The 20,083-nt window shown below is 48.0% G+C and overlaps 1 protein-coding gene across 2 annotated transcripts in view; it reads left to right on the forward strand.

The window, feature by feature from the left end:
• Window positions 1–20,083, forward strand: part of COIL (coilin) — a 211,601-nt gene that overhangs the window by 75,093 nt on the left and 116,425 nt on the right. The window lies entirely within an intron of this gene.

Here is a 20,083-nt window from a genome sequence, read left to right on the forward strand (position 1 = left end):
GGTCATGGGGGGCCTGAAGGGAAGAGCCAGGCAGCTGCCGTGCGAGAAGGGCTGCTCCTTGGTCGCCGGTCGGGCCGGGACTCATGCGTGGGAGTGCACAGGGCAGCAGTGCCTTTCAGGGGGGTGGTCCCAGCCCAGGGAGGCACTGCCATACGGTTTTCTCCAGCGGGAGGGGTTGGTTGTGCCGGGTGAGCATGGGTTCCTTCTCGGGAGGGTATACCGATGTGCCCCTTTTTGGAGGGGCCGCCCCCCGTTCTCCAGTCCCTCGAGTGTCGGTTGGTCGGGTCCTCCCTGGTGGAGCAGCCCAGCCAAAGGCCTGGTCCTCCCCCAAGCGGCCATGGACCGCTCTGCCAGCCGGGACGTGCGAGGAACAGGCCCTGTGCCTACGGTGTGTGTACTTACTTTGTAAGATGTTTCTTGATAACTCACCATCTTCTCTTGGGAAAACTTCACTTTATTCCTCAGTTTTTTCTCATCAAACTTACAAACACCACTCATGACAAATTTCTCCCCGTCTTCCAACCACCCCGGCACCGAATTGGAATGCGCTTTCCTCGCCTTTTAGCAACACAAATGGTGATATTCCAGTAACCGAATACTGGGTATTATGATAAGCCCAAATCCTCTCCCTCAAAAATTCAATAGCACCCATACCACTTGTAAGAGCAGTTTGAATACCCTACTTGGGTATTCTAATGGCCCTCTCTTCAGCACCATTAGCTTGTTCACTATGGAGAGCCAAAGTATAGTGCTTCACTTTGTCTCTTAACCTTTCTAGTGCTCTGCAACTTCTTGCATTTATTGCATGTTTTCTACTGTTTCCGTTGTTTTTCAGGTATTTGAGACAATGTACAGGGATGTGCTTTATTGTGACTTTGATACAGTAGAGTATCCAATCTCGAGTCCTAAAAGCTTGTAAACCATAAACCAAGATTATACATGCAAACCCACTGGAGTTCTGTAAATGCCAAAAAGACCACATAATGTGCTACACGGGTAGGAAGAGCTGTTCAGATGCAATAGAAGTTTATTGATTCCTAAGTTAATGTGTTCCCTTGGGTTGGACTGTAACTCCTCTAGAACTCTTTGATTATTAAGTAGCAAATCGGAAAGGCAGATAAACACAGTGAACTTGAGATGCTGTTCTTTACTTTAAGCTAATTATTAACAAGCTGTGATTGGTAAGGGTAAGCCTAATTGTTGAAATTGTAATAAAATGGGTAGAACTGAAGACACTGGGAGGTGGCAGGTATGACTTGCAGCTCCGTTTGGAAAGGAGCTGACCTAAGCTGTCCTTGTGCATCCACAATAACCCCTTAGCTTTGTCCATTGAGCAAAGCTTGGAAGGGAATCATCAAAGCAGCTGCCCTGGGGCAAGAACTCGAAAGCTGGTGCAAAAGACCCACGAGTCACCGTAACGCGATGCCAGATAAGGAAAAAAGCACACATCCAATATGTTCAAGGACAGCACCGATTTTTGTTGTGTTTGACTGCTCAACCCATTCTGACTCCTTTGTTCTTATTCTTTCCTGAAGAACTTTGGTGGCCTGGACGTTGATTTCCCAAGTGTTTGCCAAGTGACAATGCATTGACAGTTTGCTCAAGGAGGGATCAAACATGACCATTCTTTTGTGATTTTTTTCAGGGGCATAGGAAATGGGTCCCATGGCTTACCGGGGCTAGTACTGCTCAGGTCTTGCCATTTATATTTTTAGGATTGCAGTAATATATTGTCCACGTTGTTTGGACACCCAGTGTCCACAATAAACCTGATGTTTTGCCAATAATCAGACCCTCCAGAATTTCGCGATTTCGCGATTTGCAATAAAATCGCGAAATCGGCAGTTTTGTAAAAATGCCGCGATTTTTACAAAACTGCCGCGAAATTTCGAAAATGTGGTGAGACGTTTGCCCTGACTGAATTAATTAGTGTCCAACATGTTGTGAAATATTGCTGTCACTGCCACAGAATGCGCCGGATTATGCCACATGATTTGCCTTTGTTTTTTGCATAATTTGACTGACTAGAAACTCGGCAGGTGTGGAAAAAGCGTGCTCAAGTAAACAGTGGCACTGTAATATCGACAAGATGTAATGCCGCAGAAAAATCTTTGACAAAAGTGGCAGACCTTGAGTTTGTTCTTCATGTGGCTGTTAATCACAGCGGACGCTTTATGCAAGATGTTGTTAGTGAATACATGCTGAGCTCCAGACATTTCCTTTCATGCTTTGGTATGTATAAACATTTCTGGGGGGCTAAATCTTCCAGCAATAGACTTGATATGCAGGGGCTCTACGAAGGGGCGAAAAACAATTAAGACTTGTTAACACGTTAATGGCCTCTGAAAGAACTGTGAAGTACTTGGTGCGGCTGCAATGATAGCCAGGAAGCTGCGTCAGCCCGGGCTGCACACATGAAGGGAGGCGGGGGGGGGGGGGAATTGGGGTTGGGGGGGGGGGGGAATTGGGGTTGGGGGGGGGGGGGTTACTAGGGCCTGAATCCCTTTGAGCCCTGAATGCTTTTTAGCCCCAGGACGGCGCAAAAAATAAATGGTGTGTAATATGCCTCCCCTTTTAAAATGTGTCATTGCATTATGTTCCCAGGGTATGACAGTGCCGCGGTGCTCTCTGTGTCTCAATGTCCCACCTGAAACATTAGCACAACCTATGAGTGTGCCAGGCTGCTTCTCGCTCCCCTTCCCCAGAGAGCATAAACATAGTACCACTGCTGGCACTTGCTGTTGTATGTCCTCAAGTTTCCTGAAAACAAGTAAAATTGATCCCCTGGATAAAATAAAGCCAATCAGGATTTATTTAATCCTGCTACATTCCTGGTAGCGAAGTTGAGAATAATAGCAGATGGTCTGCCCTGGGCTACACCCTTCGAACTGGCAATGGGTTACATACCTTAACAGCAGTGCCATCGTTATTATTGACTGAATCAACAAGTAATGGTTAAGGGTTATTCAGCTCACCAGCAAAAATAGCTACATCTTTCACAAGAAATAATTGACAGCCTGTCAACCCCAAGGTATTGCGTCAGTCTAGATAGCCAGATGGCACCTGCAGAGCATACCTGCTGACAGTAGGTATGTTGCAAGGGTATTGCCTGCAACTGTAATAGCCCTGATTACTTGTGGAATCTCACAGAGCAAACATTCAGATCGCTTGTAAAAATAGCCCAAAAGATAGCACCTTTATCTTACTGTGAGAAAAAGGGGGGACATTATTCCACTCTGAGAGGGTATCAACAACACATGCCCTTTTAAAATGGATCACTATGCAGTCCCCATAATCTCGCTTTTGCCCGTTGCCCACCCAAGGAAACCTTCTAGCCATAATGATTTCATTATGAAAAAAACTAAAATCCATAATCTCCTGCTGAACCAATGAATGACTTTATTAATAAATTGTTCTGAGGTGGGCAAGTCGAAATGGTACACTCTATTGCTTTTAGTCTACCATGAATGCGTCCAATAGTATCTTGAGTGCTAGGTATGTACAGTGTTTGTGCTGTTGAAACTGACCTAACCTCCAAATTGGCCTAATCTCCAAATTCACTACAGCAGTAGTGAAATACACTGAACTGCCAACTAGATTTGGCAGCACTTTATCCTTACGGTGAACAGTACGCAAAGGTTCCTTTTTTTACTTTTCCATGGGTGTGAACTGAGAAAAATCAGTCAAAGGTTTCACAGCATTAACATGATCTGAATCATTAGTTACAAGTTCATGTGAAATACAAGGATTAACTCTCCTCCATCAGGAGGACCCAGATGTCTTTAATGAAATCAGGTTACTTGATTTAGTACTGGTGCCGGTGACTTCTGATTCTGGTAGAGTCTGCTTATCTTCCAGCAAAACCTGTTTGGTGACACCTAGGCTTCCCTCAACATTACTGATCTCTTGGTTGAGCGCCCCCATAGCATTAGTTAAAAAATTTTAAAAAGTGGCTGCCTGAGAGAGAGGTTTCCTGCCTCTTGGATCCGGATCAGCGGTGCCCTGATAGGAGTGCATACATGGGCACTATAACATACCAGGGAGAAATACAGCACCCTCCCACAAGGTTAGGACTGGAGCTGTGCTTCTGTAGAGCTGCAGACACTTTAAGCATGCCTATTCCAAGTGCAATACTCTGCTAAAACAGTTTCCATTGATTTAAGGCTGAAAATGAATGATAATGAGTAAAATAAAGGGCCGCAAAATGCCGCTAAATTTCCATATTTGTGCCGCTAAATTTCCATATTTGTGCCGCTAAATTTGCTAATCCATGCCGCTATATCCTGGGGGGTCTGAATAATGCAACACCACTTCACTTAGTATAAGTCTTGTAAAACAATTTTGCCAAATACACATCATAGTGGATGTTATGTTGGACATCAGAATTCGAAAACATTGTAATATTATCTCTAGAAACAGCAGACACATTTATTGAAGTGTCCTTTTGTTAATGGAGCTCTACAGCTTTAGGAAAATCATGTAAATAATTATCTATATGCTACTCAGAACTCTTCTTCACTCTCTTAACCAATACATAATTGTATTGAAGGTGGATACATTAAGATATATCTTGGACTTGTCAGCTACATTGTTTCAAACAGGAAGAAAGTGGAGGTAAAAAAACACAGTCAAGAATTGTATGCAAGATAGTGATACCAGCTAATACCTATTGCGTTCACACAGCAGATGGTCTAATTGGCTGACAGAGACTCAACAGTTGACTGGGAGGTGGGGAGATCTAGCTTACTGGCTAACAGCTGTATCTAAGTGTAGCACAAGTCTTTGGAAAGTTTGCAGTTTAAGCATGGGGAAAATAATAGTTATAGGTCTGGCTTGATAGCACATATTACCACAAGAAAAATATCTTTAAGAAGCACCACTGAGAGGGAGTTTAGGAGTGCCCTCATATTGGTTTGACGCGGCTTAACTTTTTACTTGAGCAGTAGTTTGTTGTCCAGCTAAGAAGTTTAATGCAGCCACGTGACAGCAAAACAGAGTTTCACGTTAAGTGTGCACTGCATCAGTGTGCAGTCACAGGTAGACTGAGCAGTAACAGAGAACCATTAGTGGGAAGAGGTGGTTGCTGTGGGAGTAGGCAAGATATTACTCACCAGAGTTCACTCACTCTCCCTTTAGATAATCGTCACCAGAGTTCAGTCCATCGGCCTTAAGATTGTTACAAATCGGAGAGGCTGGCAGCAAATGTACCAGTTAAGTTTAGCCCTTCTACCTTTATCCTCGTGGTGAGCAAGGTGACAGCATGCAACTGACAGCCCTCTTCCCGACCAGATTGCAAGAAAAGTCTTTAGCCGTACCTCACACATGTGGGCAGTGTGTACTGCACAATTCCTTAGCGCCATTTCAAAACCTTATTTTATTTTCACATCGGGAACCAAAATGCTTTGTGAACACATCTTTGTAAAATGGTGCATTGTGTGCTGCAAGGTCATGTCACGTCTTGTTTCTCTTTCATCTTGGCGCTGGGCTGTAGCCTGCAGTGTTGCGGAGAAGCAAAAGGTGGTGTCATGCCGGCGTCAGTCCTGAAGTATTACCTATATGATTAACAGGGATGCCTTCTGATGTTCTGAATTAAAAGTATGCTGTTTGGCTACGCAGCTCGAGTCTACCAGTCTCGTGTGTACTTTAAAGGATTCTTATGCTGAAGCAACCGAGTTTTGTCAAAGTACCTTCAGGGCATACACCAAAGCCCAGTGGACTCTCTTGGAGAGCTGGGGTGCCTGCCTCGAGCCAACTAGCTAGTCCCAGAAATGCTCGTTAGTATTATGAGCTGGCGCTGCATCAGTATGTTGGGCAGCCCTAGGCAGTAACTGGAGAAAGCATCCCCGCGGCCGGGTACACACTCTGTGTTCGAGGCATGTGGGCTGCTAAATTCATATCTTAGCATTAGATCGCCGCCTAGTGTTGGGTCCGGATGATCGCACATTGTTGTCCTGGAAGAGTCTTCGAAGTATCCTGAGATAGGTGGCTCCTCCCCTGGACTACAGTGCGCATGGGCATCGGCTCCATCCCCAGATTGTTTTTTTTCCGCCATTGGGTTCGGATGCGGTCTCGACGTCTCTCTGTCGGAACCGAGAAAAACTAACTTTAAACGGCCAAAAGGCCTTGTATTCTTTGCGTCGGTATTGTTTGCGTGCGGTCTCGAGTTCTTCCGTCTCTTGGAGTCGGAATCAGCAGAGTGCTTACACTCTTCGGACATCGGGGCCTTCTCATCGCGACACGACTGCAACTTTACAGCATGGAGCGGAGTCCGTTTCAGCTCTGTCCGCTCTGTGGGTCCAAATACCCACATATAGACCTGCACCTGGTCTGTAACAAATGCCTTTCGCCAGACCATGACGACGGCAACTGCAGGGCCTGCGCAAGGTTCAGGTCCAAGAAAACACTCAAGATTCGGCGCGCGGTGCGCCTTGAAGCCAGACAAGCGGCCCCAGATCCGGAAAACATCTTCGGCGACCAAGAAGACGAGGACCAGAGCCATCATCTTCAAATCTCCCCGCCCGAGACGGAGGTCGAGGCAGATCCGGAACACGACGACGGAGTCGGGGGTCAAGGCCTTGAATATGTCGAAGAGGTAGGGGACGTCGAAGAGGGTTATGGGGCCGCGGAAGATAGCTCAGGGGACGAGCTATGCCCCGAAGGTTACGAAGATCGGGATCGGGTCACGGGATCGCCTCTCGGCCTTACCCTACACCCCGTACCGCAAGCCACGGCCCTGCCTTCCGGCCCGGCCACGGACAAACTTGCTGGGCAGCCCTTATCGAAACCGAAACCTACGGTATCCACTACACCTAAAATGGCCGACCCAAAATCGAAACCGAAACTTATGGATTCGAGCACACCTAAAATGGCGGCCGTAACAACTAAAACGACCAAACACGCTGCTTCATCGACTCCGTCGACCTCCGGTCCACAGAAGTCGAAGAAATCTGTCGATTCCACAGTGTCAAAATCGGCGACAGAGGAGGGATCCTCTAAGAAGGGTGGTCGGCACGGGTCAACCGCTGCGGCGCCGTCAAAGCCCGCGACAGCCAGCGAAACGGCTCCGGTTCCGACTGGGACTCCGTTAGTCGGACGCGTGGTGGAGACGGAGCCGATAAAGTCACACGGATCGAAAGCTGGTACATCTGCGCATCGGTCCAAGGACTCTGGGTCGGCGGCTGCGGCATCGTCGTCCAAGACTCAGAAGGGCCAACAGGACGTCGGATCCGAGGGCAAGGCCAAGACCTCCTCGTCGGCGCCAAGGGCCGCTGTAAGTGACGCGTCCCTCGTCGCCGCTTCACTACAGAGAATCAGGGAGAAGGCCTCTGCTACGCCGGCTCCGATGCCATCGCCACAGAAGCCGATGGACATTCCGGTGAAGCCTGCGGGTAAACTTCTCTTCCTTCTGCCGCCAAAAGAGACGCCGAAGGCCTTTTCCACAAAATCGACGCCAAAGAAGTCGGATTCTTCGACGGCAGGGGCACTTTCGAGTCGGGTACTCGACTCTGAAGAGGATTCGGAGCGTTTTATCGACGCAGACACGGGCAAATTGACCCTTTACAAGAGGAGGATCACTGCACAGCCAGTGGACTCCTATGTCATCCCCCTAAAGAAAAAAAGGCTTCCTGAAGACGCTTCAGGCCTCATGGAACCTATCCAGCCTCCTCCAAGAAGGAGCCCAACTCCTTCCCCAGAACACTCTGAGGGTGAAGGATATGTTGAAGATGACCAATACACTTTCCCCATCAATGAACCAGATGCACAACCGGATTCATATGATGACATTGGTGACCAAGGCACCCAAGATGTGGGGCAAGACCCACAGCCTTTCACTGCACGTGCATCCCCAACAGAAGATTCTGCAGGTTTTCATGCACTCATTGAACGGGCAGCTGCTAATCATGATGTGGACATGCATGCTGACCCAGTAGAAGAAGACTTTCTATTTGACACTTTTTCAGTCTCTGAACGGACAGTAAAGACACTGCCTATGCTCAAAGGGGTCCTCAAACATGCTGCGGACATCTTTAAGGAACCTACCAGGGCGAGAGTGGTCAATCCACGTATCGAAAAAAAGTACAGACCAGCACCTGCAGACCCTGCATACATTCGGGGACAGTTGCCGCTTGACTCCCTGGTGGTCGCAAATGCCCGCAAAAGGGCCAACTCCCAAACAACGGGTGAAGCTCCTCCCCCGGATAAGGAGTCCAAAGTGCTAGAGGCAGGAGGCAAAAGAGTAGCTGCACAGGCTGCCAATTTTTGGCGTATTGCAAATACACAAGCACTCTTGGCACGTTATGATAGGGCGCATTACGACACCCTAGAGCGGGTTTTAGAACACCTGCCTTCGCAGTTTCAAGAGGGCACCAAACTGCTTATAGAAGAGGGAAAACTGATCTCCAACACAGCCATAAAGTGTGCACTTGATGCCGCAGACACAGCAGCTAGGGCCATTAACACTAGCGTCATGCTCAGACGACAGGCGTGGCTCCGCATATCGGGGTTTAAACCTGACATTCAGACAACCATTCTTAATCAGCCAGTCAATCCTGATAGACTGTTTGGTCCAGATGTGGACACCACACTAGAAAAAATTAAGAAAGACACCGAAACTGCTAAGTCTATGGGGGCCCTACAATCACAACAGTTTCGTGGCAACAATTTTCGTCGCTCAGGTGTACGTGGAGTCACCAGAGGACAGATGGGTCAACAGTCACAATTCTCCAGAGGTGGAGCACAATCCTCGTACCCCAAACAGAACAAGGGGGGTTACCGAGGAAACAGCACCAGAGGACGTGGCAGAGGGAACAACAACTCCCGCTCCTCTGCCCCAAGCAAACAGTGACTCTCTGTCACTGCCCCCCGACCACCTAACACCTGTCGGGGGGAGGCTACGGCAGTTCCTGCCCGTCTGGAGAAACATCACCACAGACAGGTGGGTGCGACAACTTGTCCAGTACGGTTATTGTCTAGAGTTAAAGTCCACTCCACCCAACATTCCACCAAGGCAACGGCCTATGTCCGCAGAGCATTTGCACTTATTGCAGCAGGAAGTAGTGGTGATGCTGCAAAAAGGCGCTATCGAGCTCGTGCCAGTGGAGGAGGAGGGCACAGGGGTATATTCCCTGGACTTCCTTATTCCAAAGAAGGACGGATCTCTCAGACCCATTCTAGATCTGCGTCCCCTCAACCTGTATATACTATCAGAACATTTCCATATGCTTACACTGCAACAGATTCTTCCCTTGCTAAAACAAGGGGACTTCTTAGCAACCTTAGACCTCAAGGATGCTTATTTCCACATTCCACTACACCCGTCCCACAGGAAATACCTCAGATTCACTATCCAAGGCAAACATTATCAGTTCAAGGTCCTACCCTTCGGAGTGACCACAGCCCCAAGAGTGTTTACCAAGTGTCTGGCGACAGTGGCGGCGCACCTCAGGAGGCAGAACATCCATGTCTACCCCTACCTAGATGACTGGCTCGTTCAAGCCAAGTCGGAACAACAGTGTGCCGCGGACATGTCGACTACCATTCACCTCCTTCACGATCTGGGCTTCTCGTTGAACTACCCAAAGTCGCATCTTCAGCCGGCACATGTCCGGCAGTTTCTGGGTGCGACGATCAATACCCTGACGGCCATGGCTCACCCAAACCAAGTCAGGATAGACAGCATGCAGTCTCTAATCCAGAAGTTCAGACCACAACACTCACTTCCAGCGAGAGTGTTCATGCAGTTGATAGGCATGATGGCCTCCTGCATCTTCATAGTCCCTCACGCACGGTTGCATATGCGCCCGCTCCAGGAGTGCTTAGCAAATCAGTGGACACAGGCTCAGGGACAATTAACAGACCTAGTGTTGGTTACCAGTCGGGCATACGACTCTCTGCATTGGTGGACTCCACACAACCTTTGCAAGGGCCGACTGTTCCAGGAGCCAGTGCCACAGATTATCCTGACAACGGACGCATCTCTCCAGGGATGGGGAGCTCATCTGCTCACTTACACAGTGCAGGGACTATGGACGACGCAGCAACAGAAGATGCACATCAACTATCTGGAACTGATGGCAATCTTCATGGCGCTCAAGTCCTTCATTGTACATCTGTGCAACAAGGTAGTGTTAGTCCGGATGGACAACATGACCGCGATGTACTACATTCAAAAACAGGGGGGCACCCACTCGCCACAGCTGTCTCATCTGGCTCAGGGCATGTGGCGGTGGGCCATTCAGAGGAACATCTTCCTCATGGCAGAACACCTCCCGGGCAAGGACAATCAGATGGCGGATCTGCTCAGCAGATACAGCCATCAAATGCACGAGTGGGAGTTACATCCGTCTGTACTCCTCCCGTACTTCCAGCAGTGGGGTCATCCGGAGATAGACCTGTTTGCAACAAAAGAAAACGCAAAATGCCAACACTTTGCCGCCAGGTTCCCTCACCCACAGTCGCAGGGGAATGCGATATGGATGAACTGGTCAGGCAAATTTGCGTACGCTTTTCCGCCAGCCCCTCTGATACCGCTGGTGGCAAGAAAGCTAAGGCAGCACGCGATGACTCTCATCCTGGTTGCTCCAACGTGGGCGCGCCAAGCGTGGTACACCACGTTCCTCGAACTCTCAGTGGTGCCGCATCAAAGACTGCGCCTCACGCCCAGACTCTTGACGCAGAACCATGGAGAAATTCAGCATCCAGATCCGCAACAGCTCAACCTGGCGATCTGGCTCCTGAAGTCCTAGAGTTTGGACACCTTAACCTACCTCCAGAATGCATGAACATCATCAAGGAGGCAAGGAAGCCAACTACCAGAGCATGCTATGCTGCAAAATGGAAGCGTTTTGTCATTTACTGTACAGCCAATGACATCAACCCGCTAGATGCATCTATCCCTAACATCATTTGCTATCTGCTACATCTTTACAAGTGCAATCTAGCGTTCACTTCTATTCGGATACATCTATCCGCCATCGCAGCTTATCTTCAAAATAGGCAGCATCTCTCTGTTTTCAGGGTGCCTGCTATTAAAGCTTTCCTTGAAGGCCTGAAACGAGTCATTCCCCCAAGAACACCGCCAGCTCCGGTGTGGAACCTCAATGTGGTCCTCACCAGACTGATGGGACCACCATTTGAGCCACTGCACTCGTGTGAACTCCAGTTCCTAACGTGGAAAGTGGCTTTCCTAATTGCTATTACGTCACTGAGGCGTGTTAGTGAGCTACAAGCGCTCACGATCCAAGAGCCATTCATTCAGATTCATCCAAATAGGGTAGTGCTACGTACTAACCCCAAATTCCTTCCGAAGGTGGTGTCACAGTTTCATCTCAACCAAACTATTGACTTGCCGGCATTCTTCCAAAACCCACAAACGGTAGCGGAAAGAATGCTCCATACGTTAGACGTACGGAGGGCGTTAATGTACTACATAGACAGAACACAACACTTTAGGAAAACAAAACAACTTTTTGTTGCCTTCTCACCACAACACAAAGGCAACCCTATTTCCAAAGCAGGAATAGCCAGGTGGATTGTTAAGTGCATCCAAATCTGTTATCAAAAGGCCAAGCGCACGTTAACGATACCCCCAAGGGCGCACTCTACACGCAAATTGGGGGCATCCATGGCTTTCCTAGGGAACATTCCTTTAGAGGACATTTGCAGAGCAGCCACGTGGGTTACACCACATACCTTTACAAAACACTACTGTGTTGATGTGCATTCCAAGCAGCAGGCTGCTGTAGGACAGGCTGTTCTCAAGACACTTTTTCAGGTTTCTGCAGCTGGCACGGGCAACCGCCGCTAATGGAGGGACTGCTATGTATTCTATGCTAAGATATGAATTTAGCAGCCCACATGCCTCGAACTGAATATGCTACTTACCAGTATGCATCTGTTCTTGGCATGTAGGGCTGCTAACATTCATATCGCCCACCCTCCTCCCCGGTGCCTGTCGCAGCTGCAGATATACTATTGTATTCAATCATTAGCATGGACATCCTTTACACTTTTCACTCCATCTTTTGCCACAATGGCGAAAAACAATCTGGGGATGGAGCCGATGCCCATGCGCACTGTAGTCCAGGGGAGGAGCCACCTATCTCAGGATACTTCGAAGACTCTTCCAGGACAACAATGTGCGATCATCCGGACCCAACACTAGGCGGCGATCTAATGCTAAGATATGAATGTTAGCAGCCCTACATGCCAAGAACAGATGCATACTGGTAAGTAGCATATTCAATTTCACCGGCTATATTTAGAAAAAGTGAAAGCATGTATTCGAATTTGTGTATCAAGAATTATACTTCTTCTAAGCAGCCCTGCCAAATGTACAACTTGTCTTCAAATCTTGCAGCACTGTATAAATAACTCATCCACCCAGACCTTGCATATATGAAAGTGCTGGGCACACTGTGAAATCCATAGTTATTAGAATTACTGGTTACCAATTTGTTGGCTTCTTTGTCAATCACATTTTTTGCATTTTTTTCAGTGGCTTGCCTTCCTCTTCGGGTATATGCTCCTCCCCTCAAGTAGCTCTTCTTTGCCATCCTTTTAATTGGTTGACATATATCCTTTCACTGCTCCCACTCAATTACTTTTTTGTTTTGCTTTTAGCATTCTATAGTTTGCAGTTGCATGTGTTTCTTGCTGTCTACCCTGTGAGCTGCTTTCGCGCTCACACACATCCCCTGCACTTTTCGTGTTGGCCCCCCACTCATCTCAGTCGCTTTTTGGTATTTTATTTTTCTATTGAAGCCCAAACCCCCAATCTTGTTCTTCCTGCTGTGTTCCTGTTAATATCACCACTCATCAGCATTTACTTCTCACCGCCCCTGCCTGCTAGTATTTGCTCCCAAGAAGCTTCCTGGCTCATTATTTTGAAGGAAAAAAAAGTTTTTCCCCGTTGTTAGGTCTTGCCTAAGCCAGTGCATGCGCTGCTCTGTGAGACATTTAGTAAGTGGGTTTTCTAAGTGCTACTTCACGCTTTTGCTGGCCTCAAGCTTGCGGTTTTTGTCATGGCTCCTTAAGCCGTACAGCGCGTGAATCACTTTCGTTTTAAGGCTCCACCACCCCCTTGCTCTCTGCTCTCCCTACCCCATCCCTTCTCCCTCCCTCTCACTACCCCCTCGCTTGTCCTCATCCCTCCTTGTTAGTCACCGAGCTGAATTTGTGCGTCCGTTGTTTCTTAATGCATTACAGCTCAAGCGCGCGTCTCGCTCCTCCCCCAGCACAGAGCGCGGCCTTTGCTACTACATAACGCCAAGAAATGCACGTGCGTCTCGCGACGCTAGTAGCCACAGCTCCTTTTGGTCATCGGGATGATGTTCAGCTTTGTGCCCTAATAGTGAACAGCGAGGGCAAGCTGTGGCTGCAGTGTGCGATGAGTGCACAGGTCCACCAAGATCTCCTCCCAGAGACCATCCAAAGGCACAGGCTGCCCCTCCACGCCACGTGTCCAGCCTGCGCGCTGCGTCCCCTCTTTCAAGCCCGGTCAGCCTGTATTTATGTGCGCATTCATTAAGCTATCCTCGAGTACATTACAGAGTCGGCCGACCCCCACAGCGCCCCACTGCAACAACCAGCTCCCCTTTGACGTCTGCATCAAAAGTGAAATCACATCCACCAAGTAAACTCGCACGTCATCGGCATGTCAAGGCATGATGAACCCGGAGAAAGGGGCCAGCAGGATCTGAGAGACCCCCCTTGCTTGTGTGATGACTCCGCAAACAGCTGCTACGAACATCTCAACGTCCGCTGCACTTGAAGCCTCTTGATACGCTCAACCCTTCTCATATACATTGGATAATAAAATCGATGACCATTTACACCAGACTGAATGGTGTCTTGCCACTTCTACGCAGCTATTAGTAACAAATCCCAATTATAAGCATTCATTTTATCGACACTTGAAGGATAAAAGACGGAGTTGGCCTTCACGGTATTCAACTCTCTTGGTTGCAATTAGATCACTGCAACAGGCGCAACCCTTCCCCTACCCCCGAGATATCTAACCAGCTAAGTAATGCACGCGTTTTATTTCCCTATGTTTCATAGTTTTTTATTCTTGTCTGGGTGTAGACTCATTAATTGCTGTTTACGTGGGAGAGTCTTCCATCACAGTGCAGCTTTAAAAAGAAAAATCCTCAAATGTCTTTGTTGCCCCTCTCACTCCCCAACCAGCTCCTCCAAAAAGTGTGCATTATGCCACTGAGTCCACGGCCTACTCAAGCCCTGCCTGTGTTCCCCCACGTTCTGCATGTGTGACGGTAGCGCTAGTGCTGCCCGCCCTATATTTCAGCTTGTGCGAATGAAGCTTTCACTTCTGCCGTCCGGGTGTTTCTGCCATACTCAAACTTACTTTCTGAAACAAAAATACTTTCTGATTACAAATCCACGAATCCAGAGCGGGAGCAGTTAGCTCATTAGGCAGTTCCACACAGGCCAGAAAGCACGCATAAACGTGGAAAAGTCTGAGATACGCTTTCACTTACGAACGCCTGAATGCGTCTGTAAAAGATTAACAAAATGCACATGTTTTACCTTAACCGCGGATGCTGAAAGAAACCATTAGTTCCACATGGGTGTTGTGTTAGTGCAGCAGAGCTTCATGCTGCATTGCCGCCACCTGGGTTCCAGGGAGCTTGGAACGTGGAAGACGTTTTAGCAGCTACGAATCGTGCCACAATTACGCAGCTCCACATGAGCTCTGGGCCTAGCTCTTCTTTTGCAGTTCTCACCTACCACGTGGGATTAGGCGCAACCTCCTCTTGTTTAGGGGAAGGGAGAGGCAAGTGGAATATAAGCAGCCTCGCAGACAGAGGGAACCTTGTCAATAAAGTACTGGGTTAAATTCAGAGGCTCTAAAAGTGGGGTGCCGGGAGTGTAGCAAACCCATCCCCACCGCACCCCCAATAACTCTGCAGAAGTTCAAAAGGAAAATGATAAAAGAGGGATTTAAGGTTAGTATTATTGTGTTGTATCTCCTTTGAGTTCACTTACAGAGATCAAAATTAGTGTACTCTTCCTTTCCATGGTTGCAAATGGGGCACTTTTATAATGTGAACCAAGTGACAATCTTCCTGGAGGACAATCCACCTGAAAGGAAAGACTGCAGGATGTAGGTCAAGCATATTTTTCACCTTCTGCGAAAGCCTTCCCCCTCCTCCACCCGCCCACTGTCCTCCGCCCACCCACTGTCCTCCGCCTGCCCACTGTCCTCCGCCTGCCCACTGCTGAATATACATCAACTTAACAACTAGAGTGCGTAATTAGCTGTTACTGTGTCTGGCGAGTGACGATTTTAGAGGTAAGTATGCACGTTACTGTCTGTGTGAAGAATACCATCCAGAGAATTAATTGGAAAAGTCTAAAGACGAACCAACAAAGTGAACAGTTTTGTGAGGTCTAAATGTAATAGTGGCCACGTTTTCAGTTTGCTCATCTGTAACATCCCCATGTTATTATGTGTGCTAATATATTATACATCGATGCCTTTTGTAAAACGAAGCAACCAGAGACATAACAGCACAGCATCAGTCAGCACCACCAAAGCATCACACAGGACCACCAAAGCATCACACAGGACCACCACAGCATCACACAGGACCACCACAGCATCACACAGGACCACCACAGCATCACACAGGACCACCACAGCATCACACAGGACCACCACAGCATCACACAGGACCACCACAGCATCACACAGGACCACCACAGCATCACACAGGACCACCACAGCATCACACAGGACCACCACAGCATCACTCAAGGCCAGCACAGCATCACTCAAGGCCAGCACAGCATCACTCAAGGCCAGCACAGCATCACTCAAGGCCAGCACAGCATCACTCAATGACACCACAGCATCACTCAGTGCTTCTTACACTTTTTAATTACAACTTCTCAGCATGCTGCACAGCAACCACGCTTCTCTACTGCACAGCTTAGAAACATTGGCAAAGTCAGTAGCTCTACCTAAACACTTCCAATGCATAGCCGATAGGTCTGTCTTTAGGACATTATAAGTGTTTAGTTATCCAGCACAATATCCTTGATTAAACAACATCAAGTGTTGTATGGCTAAACACTTATAAGGTCCCAAAAGCGAGACATATTGGCTATGCCAATGCTTATTTTAAATGACTAGCCAGATGCAATTTACTCCTGGACCGCTCCTTTTTAAAAACCTGCTTTCACACAAAGTTTACTTTTTTTTATGTACTGCAACAACATTGGCGTCCTCCCTCCTGGAATAATAAATAAAGAAAGCGGTGGAAGAGTTATGCTGTATTTACGGGCAGGCATAGTGATGCATGCACATCTATAGGTCATCATGCTGACAGTCATAGCGTCATGATGTATACATGCACATGCAACACTTACACATCCTCAAGCTTTTCATTTCTTTTTTTGCTGATGCTGAATAGCATCTGAACAAAAGCATTGCCAAATCCAATAGGTCTTTATTGGCAAAGTCAAAAGTCAACACCTTTTAGCTTTGCCATTTTAATGTGTTGAGTGTTTTTTGCTTTAAGGCATGCTTTAATAATAACTTGACATTTTTGTAGGGCTGCTTACCTGCACTTTACTTAACGAGCACAACAACCTGTATTTATCTTGGTAGGAAAACTCCCTAGTGCCTGGGCACACAGGTCGGGTCGTTGTCTCAATAATATGTGAAGTCGAGGCAGAGTACTTTGAATTGCATTCGCTCTCTGATGGGCAGCCAGAAGAGCATTTGTGGGACTGGCCTTAAGTATTCCTGTTTCACTCAAGCCTTTCTGACTGATGTGCCCTGCTTTGAACAATTTGTTATTTATTTATGTGGCATCATATCGGTTAATAGGACCCAAGGCAGAGGCAAAGACTACTTGAATAGATTGTGTTGTTGTGATTAGGATTCAAACCCAATGAACAGAAATGTGCACACAGATCTTTGCAGTCGGTGCATTAACCCCCTTATCTTATACATTTGCAATGAGTCTAGCACCTTGATTGTGGAGGGAATGCTTCTCTGCTGCACAAATTGTCCTACTTTTTCATCATAGCATTCAGGGATTTCACACGGTTCTAAACTCTTCCAGCTTTGGTCCACAGAGGTGCACAAAAGGCACTATGTACTTCTGAGGCTGCTACGTTTTATTTTACTTAGTTGGCAGAAAATACCCTGTTAATGCCATGGATGACAGGCTCTCTATATGGGTGACGTGCTGGAGGGGTGATTCTGGCCACAAATCATGCAGGTTGTTAGAAGTTGTCCTGGTATATGCTGTCCACTAATTAAAGTGGGCACCTTGCACCAGTCCAAATAACCCTTATGGTGATTAGGTCAAAGATCACCTTGATTGCAAGCTATCCTAGTGGTAGCTATGGAAAGCAGCTTTCAGGCTAAGTCTTGAAGGAATGTTAAGCACCTTGTTTTACCAGAATGAAACCATATAGTATTCGTTAAACGAAAGGGAAACCACACAGTAGTTATAAAAATATGTATGTATTATCTATAACTCTCTAGTATCCTCTACACGAGGATAGAACACAAATCAAATAAAACAGTGGCAAAGAATCAAACGTAAGTAGCACAATACACAGTGGGCTCCAGGGGGAGACTAAACCATATACTTAATAAGTGGTATAAGAACCACGATTCGGGGCTAGACGTAGTCTAGGGGGTGTAGAATTGCTAGGGACCCCAAGGAACCACCCAAGATTAGTGAGTAGGGACCCCACGCAGGACAGTTGCAGAGTGAGAACTTGACTGCGTCTTGCTTACAATTCAATGGGAAAGTCGCAGTTGGAAAATCAGAGATTAAGAACCCTTCCCAGCAGATAACAAAGACAACCCTTGGAACTTAAGAGTTTGGAGAGCCACCCCTCCCGTGGATTCCTTTGTACCAGAGTTACCTATCTCAAAGGAGGCGGGTGCGAAGTGGCGTCGGAAACCCTTGTCATTTTCTATGGATGTCAACAAAGAAATGCTGCTGCTGGAAGTATGAAAAGTGTCTGGTGGAATCCAAATGTGGATTCTAGATGAGAATAACCTGAAAATAGAGGGGACAGAGTCTGGGTCACTTTGGAGTGACCAGGGGCTCAGAAGATGAATGCCCACCGATGTTGGGTGCTTCGGGTGCGTTGACGGTGATCTTGACTCTTCAGCTGCGAGGACCCGGTGACATCTAGGACGACCAGGAGCCGGAGGTGAGCTGTCCCACGAAGGATGTCAAGTGCTGAGGGGTTGGTGTCCGGTGGGAGCACTAACAAGCCTTGGCTGCGGAAAACATCGTAGATGGTCAAATTCAGTTTTGATCTGGCCCAGCAAGGACCAGGGGACTCACCACAGCTAGGGGAGTCAGGGCAGGCCTGGACCAACCAGGGGAGCCCAAATTAAGCTAAGCTGACCCTCAAGTGGACCCACAGGACAAAGGCACAGGATTCGCAAGAGGACCTCAGGCGGTTTCACAGGATACCAGCTAGCAGGGCACAGAGTACGAGGATGCCGGAGTCCTTCTCAGAAAAGATCGCAGGGGTCAGGGCTACAAATGGCCCAATGCACGACAACAAGCATGTGCAGCTGCAAAAGGACGCGGTGCACAGGAGTACGGGTATACAGTCCCCACAAGGGATATCTGCCTCAAACTGTGAAAGGACAGCTCAACCTCGGAGACCTTCAGAAACCCACCTCCTGTATTGCTGGAGCCTTCGGAGTCTGCAGGAGCTCAGGATCAGCAAACCTGTCAGATGCGTTACGGTGTCTGTGTTTGCAGGGGAGTGACTCCTTCACCCCAAGGGAGATTCTTTTGTTGTCTTGGAGGTCCACAGGGTCTAGCATGGAGCCTGTATGGATCACGGACAGTGGCGAGACTGGGGATGGCAAGGGAAGACTAAGTTGAGCCCAAGGGAGGTCCAGCGCAATCCAGCATGTCCAGACGGTCGAAATGTAGTGGTATCTTCTTTCAGAATCTGGTCCACGTAAAATCTAATATCCTGTAGCCAGGAAACCCATTTTATACCTACGGGAAAGGGTTGGACAGATTCTAGGGACCCTCCCAGGGGAGGGACAGGACAGAGGGGTGGCTACACCCATGTTCTTTGTCCAGTTTTGCGCAGGAGCAAATGGCTCCCAGAACTGGTTTGAGCTGGACTATGCACAGGGACACCAAATGTGCCCCTCGTGCAGACTTTCTGGCACTGAGACAGTGCACCCACCCAGCCCCAATACACTAAATCCTGTCTGGGATGTGGTCACACCTCCCTGTGACAGGATACCTGTTGTCAGACCTTCCTCTGCGTCATCTTGGCTCAGCAGCAGGAGGGCAGACTCGTGTCTGTGGCAGGCAGCATCCATTTTGTGATGTAAGGATTAACAAAGTTGGTACCGGTAGACTTGGGTACCCCCTGAACCTCTGCTCTGAGGGGGGGGAATCCTACCTCTCACACCAGTCACTGGTGTGGAGGTATGATTCCAAGGTGTTTGACACCAAACACGATATACTTCGTTGAAGTCGTTTTTGAGATAGCATTTACCGTGAGGTTATAATGCACCTCTACCTAAATGTCTGGCAGTATCACATTGAGCCCGGGAGAATGGTCTCCGAAGACTGCAGAGGGGCCCTGCTCATGCAGGAGCACCCTCTCACGTAAAAACCCAGCACCCTACCTTCAGGATTGTTAAGGCCTGCTTACACAGCCTGCAGTAGCAGACCTAGGGTTCAATTTTGCATGGCCTCTCAGGGGTGACATAATACATGCTTCAGCCCATGGGATGCCTCTGGGGTACCTATGCGATGGGTACCATATACCTGGGACTGATAAGGGTGCCCCAGTATCCAATGTGGAGTTGTTCCAAGGTACATACATATCAATTTAAAGGAGAAAGCAGATAGGCTGGTGTCCTGAATAGCAGGATCCCAGCCAGACTAGTCAAAACAGTGGGTGCAAAAAGTGGGGGTCACCATAAGAAGCAGATCCTACTTTCCTAGACAGTGCAGTTAAACGAAAAAGATCTGCTACTATCTTGGTTGGTATTGTAAATCTATACATATATCCTGCTGAAAGTGCTGCTGATACATAGCTGGAG

Source organism: Lissotriton helveticus, chromosome 7, assembly GCF_964261635.1.
Source record: "Lissotriton helveticus chromosome 7, aLisHel1.1, whole genome shotgun sequence".
In the NCBI taxonomy this organism is placed as follows: Eukaryota; Metazoa; Chordata; class Amphibia; order Caudata; family Salamandridae; genus Lissotriton; species Lissotriton helveticus.